Source organism: Taudactylus pleione, unplaced genomic scaffold (assembly GCF_031769625.1).
Source record: "Taudactylus pleione unplaced genomic scaffold, aTauple2 ptg000699l, whole genome shotgun sequence".
In the NCBI taxonomy this organism is placed as follows: Eukaryota; Metazoa; Chordata; class Amphibia; order Anura; family Myobatrachidae; genus Taudactylus; species Taudactylus pleione.
Window position 1 is genome coordinate 1,912,031 of NW_028285101.1, and position 16,311 is coordinate 1,928,341.

Sequence of the window (16,311 nt, forward strand, 5' to 3'; positions counted from 1 at the left end):
TAGTAGCCACCCCCCCCCCTCCCCATTGTGCCCCCACCCCCAGTAGAGGTCCCCAGTAGTATCCGCCCTCCTCCTCGGATGGAAGCCCGGCTCTTGCAGTGGGTGCTGCAGCAGTCAATGAGAGTCTATTTGATTCTCATTGGCTGCTGTTTAACACACGCATCGCTGCCAGCGCTGGCGGCGATGCGTGTGTTATGCACAGCCTGAGCCCACCTCCTAGCACTATTGGGCAAGCGCTCAGGGGGAGGGAACGGGCTCAGGTGTGCAGCACAGGACCGGCGCTGGAAGCCTAGCGCCGGTCCTGTGTAAATGTGTAGCGCTGACCGCACTCACTGCGGTCAACGCTACACTGGTGGCTAACTAGGGCGGGCCGGACCGTGGCCGGCGGTGCCCCCCGCGCCGCCGGTTCCACGGCACCCAGGACACGCACCCTGCCCGACCCCCCCTAGTTACACCACTGTTCAACTCCCTCCTCTGCCCTTCCCCTCCTCGCCTCCCCTCCTCGCTCTCTGCCCTTGACTTTACCACCTACTTTACATCTAAAATGGATTCCATACGTGAGGACATCATATCCCATCAGACCCTCAGCACCCCTCCCCTCCTGTCTCACAAACTCTGACATCCTTCTCCCCTGCTTCCGGAGAGGAAGTCATGGCCCTCATCCGGTCCTCCCCTCCTTCCACCTCCCCTCTTGACCCTATCCCTTCCCGTCTCCTCTCCTACCTGTCTCCTTCTGCCTGTTCCCATCTGGCTCACCTCCTTAATCTCTCCCTATCATCTGGCACTGTCCCTCCTGCATTCACACATGCCCTTGTCTCCTTCATTCTTAAAAAAACCTACCCTTGATCCTAACATACTTTCCAACTATCGACCCATCTCTCGTCTCCCTTTTGCTTCCAAACTCCTTGAGCGTATTGTCTACAACCGCCTTACCACCTTTCTTTCCTCCCACTCCCTCCTTGACTCATTTCAATCTGGCTTCCGTTCTCTCCACTCCACTGAAACTGCCTTCATGAAAGTCAGCAACGACCTCCTTGCTGCCAAATCCAAGGACCACTACTCTCTGCTCATTCTCCTTGATCTCTCTGCTGCATTTGACACTGTATACCACCCTCTCCTCCTGCAAATCCTTTACTCTCTCGGTTTACGTGACACTGCCTTCTCCTGGCTTTCCTCCTACCTCTCTGATCGTTCCTTCTGTGTCCTCTCATGACTCCTCCCCCCCACTTCCACTAACAGTAGGAGTTCCCCAAGGTTCTGTTCTTGGACCTCTCCTTTTCTCCCTTTATACATCCTCTTTAGGTTAACTCATTAACTCCATTGACCTCCAATATCATCTCTATTTACCTTTCCACCCCTGAGCTCTCCCCCTCGCTCCTTACCCGTATCTCCAACTGTCTCTCTGCTGTCTCTTCATGGATGTCCCAGCGCTTTCTTAAACTTAACATGTCCAAGACTGAGCTGATCATCTTCCCACCCTCTTCCACTACATCACTTCCCACAATTTCATTATCTATTGATGGTACAACTATCTCCTCTAGCCCCAAAGTGCGCTGTCTTGGAGTTATCCTAGACTCCTCCCTCTCCTTTAAACCACACATTCAGCACCTCTCGCAGTCTTGCCGTTTCCACCTAAAAAATATCTCCAGGATTAGACCTTTCCTCACCCAGGATGCCACTAAAACCCTCATCCACTCACTGGTCATCTCCAGATTGGACTACTGTAACCTTCTCCTAGCTGGCCTCCCAGTCTCTCACCTCTCTCTAATACAATCGGTTCTCAATGCTGCTGCTCGGCTCATCTTCCTCTCCAGACGTTCTACATCTGCTTCCCCTCTCCTTCAAGCCCTACACTGGCTCCCCTTCCCCTTCAGATGCCAATGCAGGGTTCTTACACTCGCCTACAAAGCCCTCAACAAATCCTCTCCCGCATACATTTCGGACCTTCTCTCCCTTCACACTCCCGCCCGTCCATTTCGCTCAACAAATGCATGCCGCCTCTCTTGCCTTCTGATTACTTCCTCCCACTCCTGCATCCAAGATTTTGCCCGTGCTGCTCCCTAGCTTTGGAATGCTCTCCCTCTCCCTATCAGACTTTCCACCTCTCTACAAATCTTCAAACGGGCTCTCAAGACCACCTACTTCATTAAGGCCTTTGAGCACTCCTCCTAACCCACCTCATGCTCTTTCCTCCCTATCTTCCCCTTCTGTGTCATGCCTGTCTGTCTTCCCCTCCCCTTTAGAATGTAAGCTCTCACGAGCAGGGACCTCTTCCCTCATGTGCTTCTCTTTACATGTTCTTCTACTCTTTACTCCCCATTAGGGCGCCTAACACGTGACTGCCAACTCCCGCCTGCTTATTGTGAGTGTTTTAATCGCTATTGCAGCAATGTATTTAAATCGTGTCCTTGTCCTGCACTGTAATGTACTGTTAGTTACTTGTTTCTTGTTCACCTATTAGTTCTATATACTATGTAAGGTGCTGCGGAACATTTGTGGTGCCATATAAATAAAGGATAATAATAATAATACTGGGATATAAATTAATCACATTTTACATTGCAGTCAGATAACTTACACATGGAGCTATTTGGTCCTGCATTATAAACATGTGAATTCTAACTATATGAAGCTACTTGTAATTGTTAGTTGCAACTAGGCAGATGTATGTATTGTGCAGCCACACATCCAATCCCCTGCAGCCAGACACTACATTTAACTGCTCATCTGCAATGGTTTATATTGACAATTACAAGTAGCTTCGTATGGCTAGAATTCACAGACCTCCATTGCAGAAGCAAATAGCTCCATGTGTAAGGTGTTTGACTGCAAAGTGTGAGTTGATGGGTTTGAGTCTCGGGTACAGTATGACAATATTTTGAAATGTGTTACATTAAGGAGAATGTGACTAGAGGGTCAGAAGAGGAGGTGGCCAGCAGCAGAGGGGACATGGGAAGGGGAAGAGATGTGATCAGAGAAGAGAAAGCTACAGGCTGATGGGATACCTTCTTTCAGCATTGTACATTAAAAAAAACAAAAGGACATCATCCGCTCACTCTGTTGTACAGGCTTGCAGCAGCTGAGATGGATTTTGTTGTCTCCAGCATATTCTGAAATCTGCCAGAGATAGTGTAGGATACCTTCCACAGCTAGGCATGCACCTGTTCTATAGTGACATACAAACAAGCTTTTATATAACTATGTCATGGTTGAGTGCTTTCACTTTTTACTGCCATTCCTATATATGTTTATGTTGGTCTGCTGGGACTAGAGAGAGTTTTGGTGGTGGGGGTGGGTTAAACAACTTGGCAAGTAGTACTAATACAAACCCCATCATGTGCTAGTTTCTAATGATTTGCACAGCTGTTGCTGGGTGCAGAGTTTCCGACAACTAAAACAATTATAGATTAACTCTTTCTCTTAAGTCTGTAGTCATCGCTCTTTCCCCAGTCATCATATGAAACTTCTAGAGGTTTTGGATGAAATTGCATGACACAATTAATAATCATAATATTTTAAAGTTGAAAAAAGTAAGCCTAGAGGACAAATGCTGGCACACTGACCTTTTACTGAAACGCTGGAAAAAGGCCAAACAATGTGCCAAAATATTCACTGGCTTACTTTAACAAACAGGGCTGGATGGATTAATAATGGGCATTATGGGACTACAACCCAATGCCTTCATATAGAAATAGGTCAGTCAGGATGATGATGCCCATGCCACTGTTGTGATTGCCTGCTTGATTATTTCTGCGGTATAATATTATAGAGGTCTCTGTGTACTGTGAACGCTTCTCTCCATTTTCATCAGCGCCGCAGTGTCAAGATGGATAAAATGGGAGCTGCATCACATTCATTGCCCTATTTGGGACTAGCCAAGCCCATACAAAACTGTCCACATCCCAATTACTTCTCACAATAAGCCCTTGATAAATGTCAGCTCCAGGCAATGTGGCCATTAATTTGGCTCTCTTAAGAATGGTCTAAAGTTCAAAGTGTCATTTATTATTTTTGTCTGGGCCTTTCACTATTTGAGAACTTCATATTAACATTGTATTAACTTTTCTGAAAAAAATGGCTCTCATGTATAGTAGGATTTCTCAACCTGTGGTACTGTAAATCTTCAATTAGGGGTAGCCAAATAGGGTTACCACCTGTCCAGGATTAGACCAGGCAAACCCGGAAATTCACCATACTATCCAAGGGGAAGACAGCTGGCAATCCAGGAAAATGCTGGTGTACATGTCTGGGAATCGAATAATACAGTCCAGCCCACAGCCAGGGATCCTAACATGGTGCCAGCGACGTCACTACATCTGTGCGTCTTGGAAGTCCTGTCCTCATTGCAGTGCTGCTACTCTTCCAGTACGCACCATGGTCTGCCTCCTGTAATACTCAGCCCACAGGACAAAACCTCACTGCTGCTGCCCCTCACACATGAGGAGCCCCCAGTTGCTGAAGGAGTACAAGTTGAAGGGCCACTGCACCCAGGACATCCCTGCTAGCATCAGGTGTTTGAAGAGAAAGAGCAAGGGAAAGCACCTAGCCAGTCAGCGGCATCCAAACTTTCAAAGAGGATCTGACGGTGGCCGCGGAGGAGAGGTTCTGACCAGGAGGGTCCCGGCTCAGAGCTAATGACGAACAGGGTGGCTGAGGATGCATTGGACCTGAGGAGTGGGACCTTCCAGGAGGAGGGTCTGGAGGTGAAATCCTATGGGGGGAGCAGAGGCTGCAGCCCAACAGGACAGTCATGTGCCAGGGGCATTCAGAGACCTCCTACCTGTCAGTCTTACAAGTGATAGACCCTTTAGTATCCCCTAGGAAATGGCTAGGGGAGACTGGTGGTGTCTCTTCAGGGATCAAAGCCATCCAGCAAACAAGGATACTGTCAGCGTATGCCAGGGAGAGGTCCAGAGTGCATACCATCAACACAACCTTTTGAGGCTCTAAGGAACCAGGCATAGAGCGCCCTGTGTCCCATCTTGTCACATGCATCATGTCTGTGTCGGTTAGGAATACAGCTAATAATAAATGACATTTCAAAGTCATTAGAACTACACTCAGCACAGCACCAATTTGCCAGTCATATAGTTCCACTGAGCAGCAGAAATAAAAATCAGATTTTGAGCATAGGCTACATAAACAGGACTGCATCAAGCTGGTGAGGAACTGCGGTCCCTTTACCAGTTGTGTCTGTGCCAATGGGGAACCCAACTAAATATAACTAAACAAGTGCACTTTCTTGAATTAGATCACGACTGGCACCAGCATACACACAAACATTTACTGGCTTGACATTTACCCTAGTACAGGAGTAGGCAGGTGCGGGTCCAGGTGGTGATGATGGGGGGGTGACAGTGCGCTCTCCCACCCCCCCCGTTAAGACTTTCCACCTTCCTACTACCAATGTATAGCAGCGCAGTGGCACATCATGCAGTGAGAGATACAATATAAGGGGTTGGGAACACTTGATATAATGACACTTTAGGGGGTACTTGGCATAAACTGACACTCCGAGTGCACAATACAAAAAAGTTCAGAAGACATTAGGGCTTACAGCTACAATGCAAATGCTAGTTTCAGCCTTCCCCGTGTGTACAAGAGTGTGACAGACAGTGCAAGTCCTGATACGTCCACTTTCAATGTCTGTGGACAGTGCTAACCCGCCGGTGGACTCAAACACTCCATCAGTCCACAATTGCGATCACCATCGTCACTTATGATGCCCTATGATTGACACAGTGTCCATGGGCGCCGAGAGGGGGGGGAGCGGGTACAGTTTGCCCGGGCTTGTTAGAGGGGCCCGGGTCCGGCGTCGCCACCCCCCCTCCCTCACAGCAGCTCAGCACACAGCTTGTGCTGGGCTGCAATGAGAGACTGCTCACGGCTGCTGCAGCAGCCGGAGCAGTCTCCTATGGCTGTGGGGGGGAGTGATCACACTGATCGCGCCCCCCCCCTGCTTAGCGCCGGGCTGGGGGGCTTACAGCTCCCCCCTCCCCAGTGCATAGCGCGCTGCAAAAGTGATTTATTATTATTATTTTTTCAAGGGGGCGTGGCCACGCATCCCGCTATTAGGCAATGCCCCCTCCTTTACCTGTGCCCAGGCTCTCTACGACCCGACAGTGTCTCTTCTGAACCTTCTCTCATCATGGCCTCTGTGGCTGCAGCTGCATTTACTGACACGCCCGTGACACTCCCAAATGGAGGCATTTTAAGAGCATAGCTATGCAAATATGGATTCCTTAGCACTCTCACTTGGACATAGTGTAATAGCTGCTATATGCTTTGTAGGGCTGTAACTAGGGCATAGTGTAATAGCTGCTATATGCTTTGTAGGGCTGTAACTAGGGTAGTGTGACCAGTGCCATGGCACAGGGCAGGGGGCGCTGTTTGGGCCTGTAAATTTTTCTGTTTATTATCATTCTCACTTGTAGATTTCACTTTTTATCCCCAGCATCTCCTGGCCTCCCCTATCTCTTCTCTGACCCTTCCCCATGAGGCCATGGCCCTTTTTTGGGTGCACTATCTTATATCCCTATTTGAAAAATGGGGGGGCAATGCTCTCTATGGCACAGGGCACCAAAAAGTCTAGCTACGTCTCTGATGCTTTGTATCTGCTCCTTATCTCCTCTAAATGCCCTTAAAGTCATAACCTTTGGCAACATTATTGACATATACATATTCTAATTAAAACAGATTATAAAACCTAAAGAGTTACTTGACCTGATTCTTTATATGGGAACTGGCAACAAATTAAACCTTTCATGCATCCTGCCACTATTTATTTATTTCTTTCTTTTTTTAATGTTGGGCGTAGGGAAAGGTTATATTTTTTTTTATACAAACCAGACCCACAATATTTACTGCAAAGTGATAATCCAGTAAAGGGTTTAATAATATGAGAGCCACCATACATTAGGGTAGCAACACAGAGCCGTATCTAGACTTTTTGGTGACCTGTGCCAGAAAGAGCATTGGCGCCCCCCTCATTTTTCAAAGGGACATAGGGCCTGATTCAGAGCTGAGCGCTCTGACCAGAGCACTCGCTCTGAATCAGGGCCCTCCTACCTTTTTTTGGAGCGTCCTCATGGACGCTCGCATAGCTGTGGGTTACCACCCACAGCTATAGCGAGCGTCCATGATGATGGTCGCGATGGTCTTGACCATCGCGACCATCGGGCTTGCGATGGAGACCCTGCGGTAGGGTCTCGCTGCCGCAAGCCCTGGAGTGATTTTGGCTCTATCAGAGCCAAAATCACTCCCACTGACATCACTAGTGATGTCAGTGGGGCCGGCTTCAGACGGTAGGCGTTCCCATGGGAACGCCTCCGTCTGGCAGGCACGCCCCCGGCACGCCCACCAAAGGGGGCGTGCTGTCAATCAACATCGACAGCACGCCCCCTTTGGTGCGAGACCCAGAGCGATGGTGAGCCCGTCGCTCGCCGGGTCTCGCTCATGCGCACGACGGAGCTCCCTCCGTCGTGCGCATGCAAAGTGGGGAACAAAGACCTGCTTGCGAGCGTCCTGCCGCTCGCGAGCGGGTCTGAATGACCCCCATAATACATCTAAAAAAGGGCCATGGCCTCATGGAGAAGGGCCATTGAAGAGATAGGGGAGGCCAGGAGATGCTGGGGATGAAATAAGAGGAAGCTACAAGTGAGAATGATAATAAACAAAAATTTGACAGGCCCAAACAGCGCCCCCTGACCTGTGGTGCCCTGTGTGATGGCACCGGCCGCACTACCCTAGCTACGGCCCTGGCAACACACTTCACACACAACTACAACACAACCTTTATCGATATGACACACTGCTAGTTTGGTGTAAAGCGGGCCTTGCCAACCTTTTGGCTCTCCAGCTGTTGTAAAACTACAAGTCCCAGCATATCCGCCCACTGATCAGCTGGTAAAGCATTCTGGGACTTGTAGTTTCACAACAGCTGGAGAGCCACAGGTTGGCCAGGTCTGGACTGTGAGCAGAGAGATCTTAGGCCCTCATTCAGAGCCGTACGCTCTGAGCAGAGCGCACGCTCTGAATGAGGGCCGCCCTCCATAATTATGGAGCGTCCTCCTGGACGCTCGTATAGATGTGGGTCACCACCCACAGCCTATACGAGCGTGCAGTTTGATGGCCGCGATGGTCGTGACCATCGCCACTGCGAGCCGGAGCCTGCGGTTGAGCTTTTCAACCGCAAGGCCCGGAGTGATTTTGGCTCTATCAGAGCCAAAATCACTCCCACTGACATCACTAGTGATGTCAGTGGGCCGGCTTCTGACGGTAGGCGTTCCCTTGGGAACGCCCCGTCAGGGAGGCACGCCCACCAAAGGGGGCGTGCTGTCAATCAACATCGACAGCACGCCCCCTTTGATCAGACACAACGAGCGAAGGAAAGTCCTTCGTTCGTCGCGTCTGGCGCATGCGCACGACGGAGCTCCCGCCGTCATGCGCAGTGCACACCATCGACCCACTTGCGAGCGGACAGCCGCTTGCGAGTGGGTCTGAATCAGGCCCTTAGTCTGTAAAACAAAGTGTTTATTTTCATGGTAACAGGAAGGATATGCAAGAAACTAATAAATCCGTTGTTTTGTGCCCAGTAAAGGGGCCTGTGATTAACAACCTGTGCGCTAAACATTTTCACATAACTACATCTACAAGAAGTTTTAGCATTGAAAAATACACATACGCTTTACATATGAATGGCCTATTTGTCTCTGTACATATGTAGACTGGTAGCAATTCTTAAATATTCACCAGCGCCCGTCCTGCACTAGGGGTTGGGTGGACAGAAGCTCAGCTACTTACCTTTCATTCCCCTTACTCTCTCTTTTGGATGGATCACAAGTTTAGACCGCCCTCCCTTTCTATTCCTCCAACCCTTCGCTTCTCTCTGTCTATTTGGGACTACTGCAATAGGGCATTTACCTTGACTCAGAATCACCCCGCTATGACTCCACTATGGAATAATGGGGATTTTGTACTTGGATTGGATCCTAAATCTTTCTCCCCTTGGACGGCAAAGGATATTAAATTCTTGAGAGATATTGCTCCTGTTTGCCCGTTTCCTGAGTTCTCCAATCTGCAAGATAGGTTAGGAATACCTACAAGATACTTCTTTCAATATCTCCAATTGCGTCATCTTTTTACCACGGTAATTAGCTCAGGGTCTCATCCATCTTATTCTCTTTTGGAGTCCCTCTGCTTACTCCGTTCCGGCTCTAAAGGGCTTATTTCTACTTTCTATAACCTTCTCCTAGGTCAAAACCGGCCCTTAAAGGAACCGCACGAACTGGCCTGGGAAAGAGTCATGGGCATTCCTTTAGATCCTAAAGAATGGATCAAAATTCGCAAGCTGACGGCGAAGTCTTCCATTTGTGTCAGAATCAAGGAAAATGCAAGTAAGAGAATGTATAGGTGGTATCTGGTCCCTACACGAATTCGGGCCATTTTCCCTCAGTCTCTGTGAGGGGTCTCTGGCTCACATTTGGTGGCATTGCCCTAAAATTAAAGGCTATTGGAAGAAAGTACATAGGTTGATTCTACAGGTCACGAGTATCTCCATTCCCCCGTGCTTATCCTTCTCCCTTCTCCCGCGTCCTATCAATAGCTGTGATAAACTCACCCAATCTCTTATTAGACATATTCTCAATGCTGCTAATTGTGCGATTGCATCTTCTTGGAAAAAACTGGACCCTCCGTCCTTAGCTGCCCTGCAGGGCTCGATTTGGCATACATATAATCTAGAATATATCACTTGCCAAATTCATGAAAATGTTGCTAAGTTTTCGGAGACGTGGGCTCCTTGGTTAGCCTATCAGGAGACACATACTTAGCTTAGAATGACCTCTTGGAAGGGACTCCACATGCCAACTCTTCCCCTCCTGCCACTTTCCTTCCCTATTTTTCCTTACTAACACTTCCTTGCTTTCCCCCATCTTTGTTCCCCTCCGTCTCTCTCTCCTTCTTCTCTTTTATGATAGTGATATCTCTTACCACATTTAAAAACATTAGGGGTTTGTTTTGATTTATAATTGCGAAGCTTGACTGTGTTCGTGTTATCTCTCATATGGCTTGGAATATTATGCCTTTTTATGTCTTTTGACCCATCTATGCCATTTTTTCTTTCTTTCTATGCAATTGTATTTTGTTTATTGTACCCTCAAAAATCCAATAAACTCTTTTTCAAAAAAAAAAAAATATTCACCAGTGCCCAAATTAGTAGTTCAACAAAAAAAGATCATTAGCTAATTGCTTATTTTCCTCATCTTGGATGTTTAATCAGCTCACGTTGAATCCATCAAGCATCCTCCTATTCAGGTAAATATTTTGAGAAGATAATTTAGGTTAGATAGAATATTGGCATGCAGTAATTCGCTCTATCTGCATGGTCTTTAAAATGGCCCCAAATTGAATCATTGTAGCAAGACTCAAGCTGTTTGCTGTCATACTGTTATTCTGTCTAATAGGATCATTTATCAAGGCAGGAGGCAAACTTATCTGATGATGTAATCACTTTAAGTGTTTGGTTTTAAACAGATATTCATATTATTTGTAAGAAATTGCTTGGGGGGGCATAATGTGTAAGGGGCACTACTATTGTGTGTAATGTGTTATACAGGGCACTACTACAACTATGTGCATAATCTGTAATGAGCATTATTGTGTGGTGTAATGTATAAGGGGCATTACTGTGTAGTGTAAGGGGCATTACTGTGGGGCATAATGTATAAGTGGCACTACTACTGCGTGGCATGTTGTGTATAAGGGGTACTGCTGTGTGGCATAACCTGAATTAGCTCTGTGTGGGGGCAAATGGATGTGTGTTTTTACCACTGGGGGGGCCTTTTAAGATCTTGCTATGTGGCCCACAAAGTTCTAGTTGCACCCTTGCAAGCAAACACAGAAGCTCTGGATCGAAATATGAACTTGCATGAGTCATCAAGTTTGCTTCGACTGAGGGTAAAATGATAGTAGCTTTCTCACAAGTTTTTAGCATACTGCCAATTTCCACTGGAGCCAGCCCTGGAACCTGTGTAATTTAAGAGTTGACCCCTTTTTTAGGGATTGTGTGACAGTGTGTGGTCCTGACAAAGTTCAAATCTAGCACTTTTACTTTTTTACACTTTCAGCACCTTTATTGTTTGTTTATTACATATGTAATATTTTCACACCTCTATTTTTCACTTTACTTGTAATCTATGCAGAAGCTGCTCCTGTCTAACACTCATTTTTTACACTTCACCTTTCTCATTCTAGCGATGCCCTGGGGTGGCTCAGCCGGGCTGGCTTGGGCGTGTCCTGCGCTCTGGATTTTAACCCTAGCATGTCAGGGACACCTTGGCCATGATTATGCTAAAAACCTCTATTTATTGCAAAATTTTATTGCAAAATGTATTTTAAATATATATATATATATATAGTAGTGCTGGAGTTGGGCACTTGTAACTTTTCTTTTTGTGTCTGCAACAATAGTCTCAACAGGTAGCACCTCCCAAAATATATATACCAGTTAAAAGTTTGGACACACCTTCTCATTCAGTGGTTTTTGTTATTTTAAATAATTTTCAACATAGTAGATTAATACTGAAGACATCAAAACTATGAAAGAACACATATGGATTTATGTTGTAAACAAAAAAGTGTTAAACAAATTAAAATATAAAACATATTTTGGATTCGTCAAAGTAGCCCCCTTTTGCTTTGATGACAGCTTTGCACACTCTTGGCATTTTCTCAATCAGCTTCATGAGGTAGTCTCCTGGAATGGTTTTGAATTAACAGTTGTGCCTTATCAAGAGTTATGGAGCGTACACACGGTCAGATTTGTCAGACTTGTCAGATTTGTCAGATGAACGATTGAACGATTAAACGATCTGAACGATTTGAACGATTTGACCAAAGTTTTGAACGATTTGAACGATTGAACGATTGAACGATTTTTGACTGCATTAAAATGAATGGAATCGTCCAAGTCTGACTGCAAACCCATCAGATGTCAGATATCGTTATCTGACAAACGGGAACGCGCATCGTTGATCGTCCATCGTTCAGGCATGTCAGATATGAACGATTTTCCTTCAGATATGAACGACTGAACGATTTTTAAATCGTTATCGTCCATATCTGAAGAAAAAATCTGATCGTGTGTATGCACCATTAATCTGTGGAATTACTTGCCTTCTTAATGTGTTGTATTGTGCAGAGGTAGGGTTAGTACACAATGGACACCAGTATTTGACTACTGAGTTGAGTGGTTGGTGCCATAATATGGATTACAACAGTAAAGAGAAATGACACGACAGTCCATCATTACATTAAGACATGAAGGTCAGTCCAAATTTGAGATTTTTGGTTCCAACCGCCATGTCTTTGTGAGATGCAGAGAAGGTGAGTGGATGGTTTCTGCATGTGTGGTTCCCACTGTGAAGCATAGAGGAGGAGATGTGATGGTGTGGGGGTGCTTTGCTGGTGACACTGTTGGTGATTTATTCAAAATCAAGGCACACTTAACCAGCATGGCTACCACAGCATTCTGCAGCGCCATGCCATCCCATCTGGTTTGTGCTTACTGGGATCATCATTTGTTGTTCAACAAGACAATGACCCCAAACACACCCCCATGTAAGGGCTACTTGACCAAGAAGGAAAGTGATGGAGTGCTGCGTCAGATGACCTGGCCTCCACAATCACCCGACCTAAACCCAATTGAGCTGGTTTGGGATGAGTTAGAGCGCAGAGTGAAGGAAAAGCAGCCAACAAGTGCTCAGCACCTCTGAGAACCCCTTCAAGACTGTTGGAAACCAATTCCAGGAGACTACCTCATGAAGCAAATTGAGAGAATGCCAAGAGTGTGCAAAGCTGTCATCCAAGCAAAAGGGGGCTACTTTGAGGAACCTAAAATATAAAACATATTTGGATTTGTTGAACACTTTTTAGTTTACAACATAATTCCATATGTGTTCTTTCATAGTTTTGATGTCAACTATGTTGAAAATAATTGAAATAAACAAAAAACATTGAGTGAGAAGGTGTGTCCAAACTTTTGACTGGTACTGTTATATAGTCAGGGTGTGCAGTTTAGGGCCCCTTTTCCATAAAGTTCAAGTCTAGGCAAGAACTTAATCCTGGTTAAACTACACCACCATGCCAAATTTGGTGGAGCTAGGTCCAAAACTCTGTCCATGCTTTCTCGCTTATTATATGTGTGTGTGTGTGTGTGTGTGTGTGTGTGTATATGTATATGTATATATGTGTATGTATGTATATATATAGGCAGTGTTTGTCAGCTTTTATACGCCTCCTAGCTCCATTGTAGATTCCAACAACTTGAGCTACTACTATATCAACAATAAGGTAGCTAGATGCTTACAGGGTTGATATTGGAGTATGACCAGGATGGGAGATTCATGTATAAACTGTGAGAAGTTGCTAAGAAACTGTGTGGTTATTTGAGGTGCTTATGAAGTGGAAGTTATCTGCACTCTCTCTCTTCAATACATGACATGGGTTACTGTCAGACAGATTTGGCTGGGGCAGTCTGATTAAAGTCTGCTCAGCTGTCACTCTATTTCCCTGTCTCTCTGAATAGACTCTGCATGAGTTAAGAGTACCTCTGTGGGAGGTGTCCTATCCATGGAGAGCTTAGAGAAGGTGGCAGACAGCCAGGGACTGGGAGGACTATCTCACACACTGCAGGTGCAGCTACATTCAGGGGCATATTGAAAGGATTGTATCTAAAGTAGAGACTGTAAGTCAGGTGGCTACATTTCCTGTGTTCTTGTTTACACACTCAGGATTAAGCCTTTTTCTGTTTTATTCTGTTTTTGGCTTTAAATGCAGTGTGAAAAACACAGAAATAGACTTTACTGTGCAACGTTGCTTCCTTCACGTGCCATCTCACAATCCATGTAAACTAATCTACTACATTACGGTGATATTGGGGTAGGCACTGATCCTTACAAGGACTTACGTTGGGTGCACACTATGCGATATGTAGTTCATTCAGCCAACGAACGACCTATCGCATCAACCCTGCAGCACAGCCGATGCCAATATATCTTGCAAAAATATTGGCACGATTGGCAGTGTACGAACAACTCACCGACCATCCGTACACTTGCAGCAGGGACCACTGGTGACTGACATCTCAACTGGGCGGGCACATCGAACGACAGATTGGTATGCGTGTATTGGCTTACCAATCTGCCACTTGGTCATCAGATCCCTGGGTCGGTGGACAAGTCGCCCAGGTGTGTGCCCAGCCATACAGTTTATCAAGAAAAAAATGCAGCTTACTCAATTTAAACCTTCACTATCGCCTAGTTTCCAAGGATTGTGACACACAGATACTGATATACACACGTTACACGCACTCCTGTTTTTTAAATTTGTTGTTACCGTAAATTGAATTATAAAGGTGTCAGAGCCCTAGGTTAAACAGTATCTGGCTATTAGGCATATTACCAAGTTGCTGATGAAGATAGGCTTTAATTGTAAAAAAAAATGTCTGGGCCTAGTGTTTTTAAAACACTGCAAATGTATGTATTATTGTTTTGCAACAGCTCTCATGCACCCACATCGGGTATGCCTAATGACATATGTAGCTGTGTGTTTCCGCGTATTGGGGTAAGTTCATCTCAGACGCCTGGAGGCAAGTTATAATTTGGTGCCCTCTGTCACAGCCGCTGACACTGTAATGTAGCATTTCGCAACCGGATAAGCCGCAGTTGCACACAGAATATAGGCATGCCGCAGATGATTTAAATCAGCAGAAGCTGCTTGTGCGTTCTGTTCACATCGCTGTTTAAATAAGACGCATTTGAAGGGAAAAATTAGCACAAAAAGATGCTCGGCGCTAGCGAGTCAGTCTGCGCTCATGCGTTATGTATCGCACAGAGGATAGATGTATGTGGACACATCTGTATGCATTAGTCACAGATAAGATAATGACCTATATGAAGCAATTAGCATGAGGCTCAGAGTCGTCCTGATGGAGGCGAAAGCCACCTGATGTGGGGTTGGGAACCCTCCTGATACCTCTGATGGAAGGGAAAACCCACCTTCGGTGGTGGCTTTGAGGACTGAGTTTAAGTCAAAATACTGTAAGACTGCGACTGTGGTGGGACTACAAATCACAAAATGTCCAGTCTATTGCTGATTGCATCACAGGCCAGGAAGTTGCTCCACCAAAGATCTGCCCCCCAAAGTCAGTCGTTGATGCCACAGGCCACCGCCTCCCATGCCCTCTTACCCGCAGCTCAGTCTGATGCATCCTTGTTGACATCCAGCTCCTGGAAGATCTGTCGCCGCGCTTATCCTCTGGCCAGGCACTCAGGACTCTGATGCACAGGTCCACGGCTAGTGCTGCCACCAGGGAGGTGTGAGACAGACAGTTGTGGGTGTGGGAGGCGCTGGGACTGCTGCACGAGTCCATGGCTAGGGTTGTCCCCAGTGAGGAGTGGGACGGGAAGTTGTTGGTGAGGGGATCCCCCGGGGACTGCTGCGCGGGTCAGAGGGGCTAGGACTGCCGCCAGGGAGGAATGAGACAGAGCGTTGTGGGTGAAGGGTGCGCCGGACATGTCACACTGACATAAGAAGCTGCGACACCAATGAGTAGGGACAGGCTATAGATAGACGGAGACGGCAGCTGACACGGAGCTCTCCACTAGTGTATGATGACTTCTCAGGTGACGGGAAAAGGTGTCATGTATTGGGCGGCCGTGATGGTACACTCTGGGTACATAGTTACAGTCCCAAGTGGGATGAATATATTGTGGGCAATGGAGGAATTGCCCCTTCAGAACTGGAGCCCGGCGGCAGACTCCTCCATTGTCTCCCATAGCACTGCCCTGTTTCCGCGGTCTGCATGTCATACATTTCCGGAAACAATCTCATAATCACTATGCAGAATAGGGGGAAAGCTGTCCATTTGCACATTCTCCATATACCGCCTCTGCAAATGTGAGGAGGAGCAGCATATACATGTGGTATAATGCAATGTACGCTATTCACGCTGACATAATATCACTCTGCTCTATACAGGAAGCAGCTATTTGGCATGAACGTTGTGCAGAGGGGCTAGTTAGAACATATGGGGCCTGTTTCTGAGTCGCAACCAGTAGCGTCTATTGGCGGTCACCCGTCTGCAAGTTTATGCAAATGCCGCTCCTTACTTTGTTCACATTCATTTGCTCGACTGTGCAAGCTGTTAGGCGCCCACGTTTGGCATCCATGAGCAGTTTCTCCGTCTGACCATGGCCTCCTATGTCTGTGGCTGTGTACTGACATACCTGTGATACTCCTATAACACACCCA

General features: G+C 46.6%; 1 protein-coding gene, 1 long non-coding RNA gene and 1 pseudogene across 2 annotated transcripts in view; 2 read left to right on the forward strand and 1 right to left on the reverse strand.

Moving 5' to 3' along the window:
• LOC148477687 (uncharacterized) overlaps positions 1-16,311 on the forward strand; it is a 366,671-nt gene that overhangs the window by 130,292 nt on the left and 220,068 nt on the right. The window lies entirely within an intron of this gene.
• ZCCHC24 (zinc finger CCHC-type containing 24) overlaps positions 1-16,311 on the reverse strand; it is a 172,964-nt gene that overhangs the window by 92,054 nt on the left and 64,599 nt on the right. The gene's annotated exons all lie outside the window — the stretch shown is intronic.
• On the forward strand, positions 4,438-4,964 carry LOC148477689 (transcription factor atoh8-like; annotated as a pseudogene).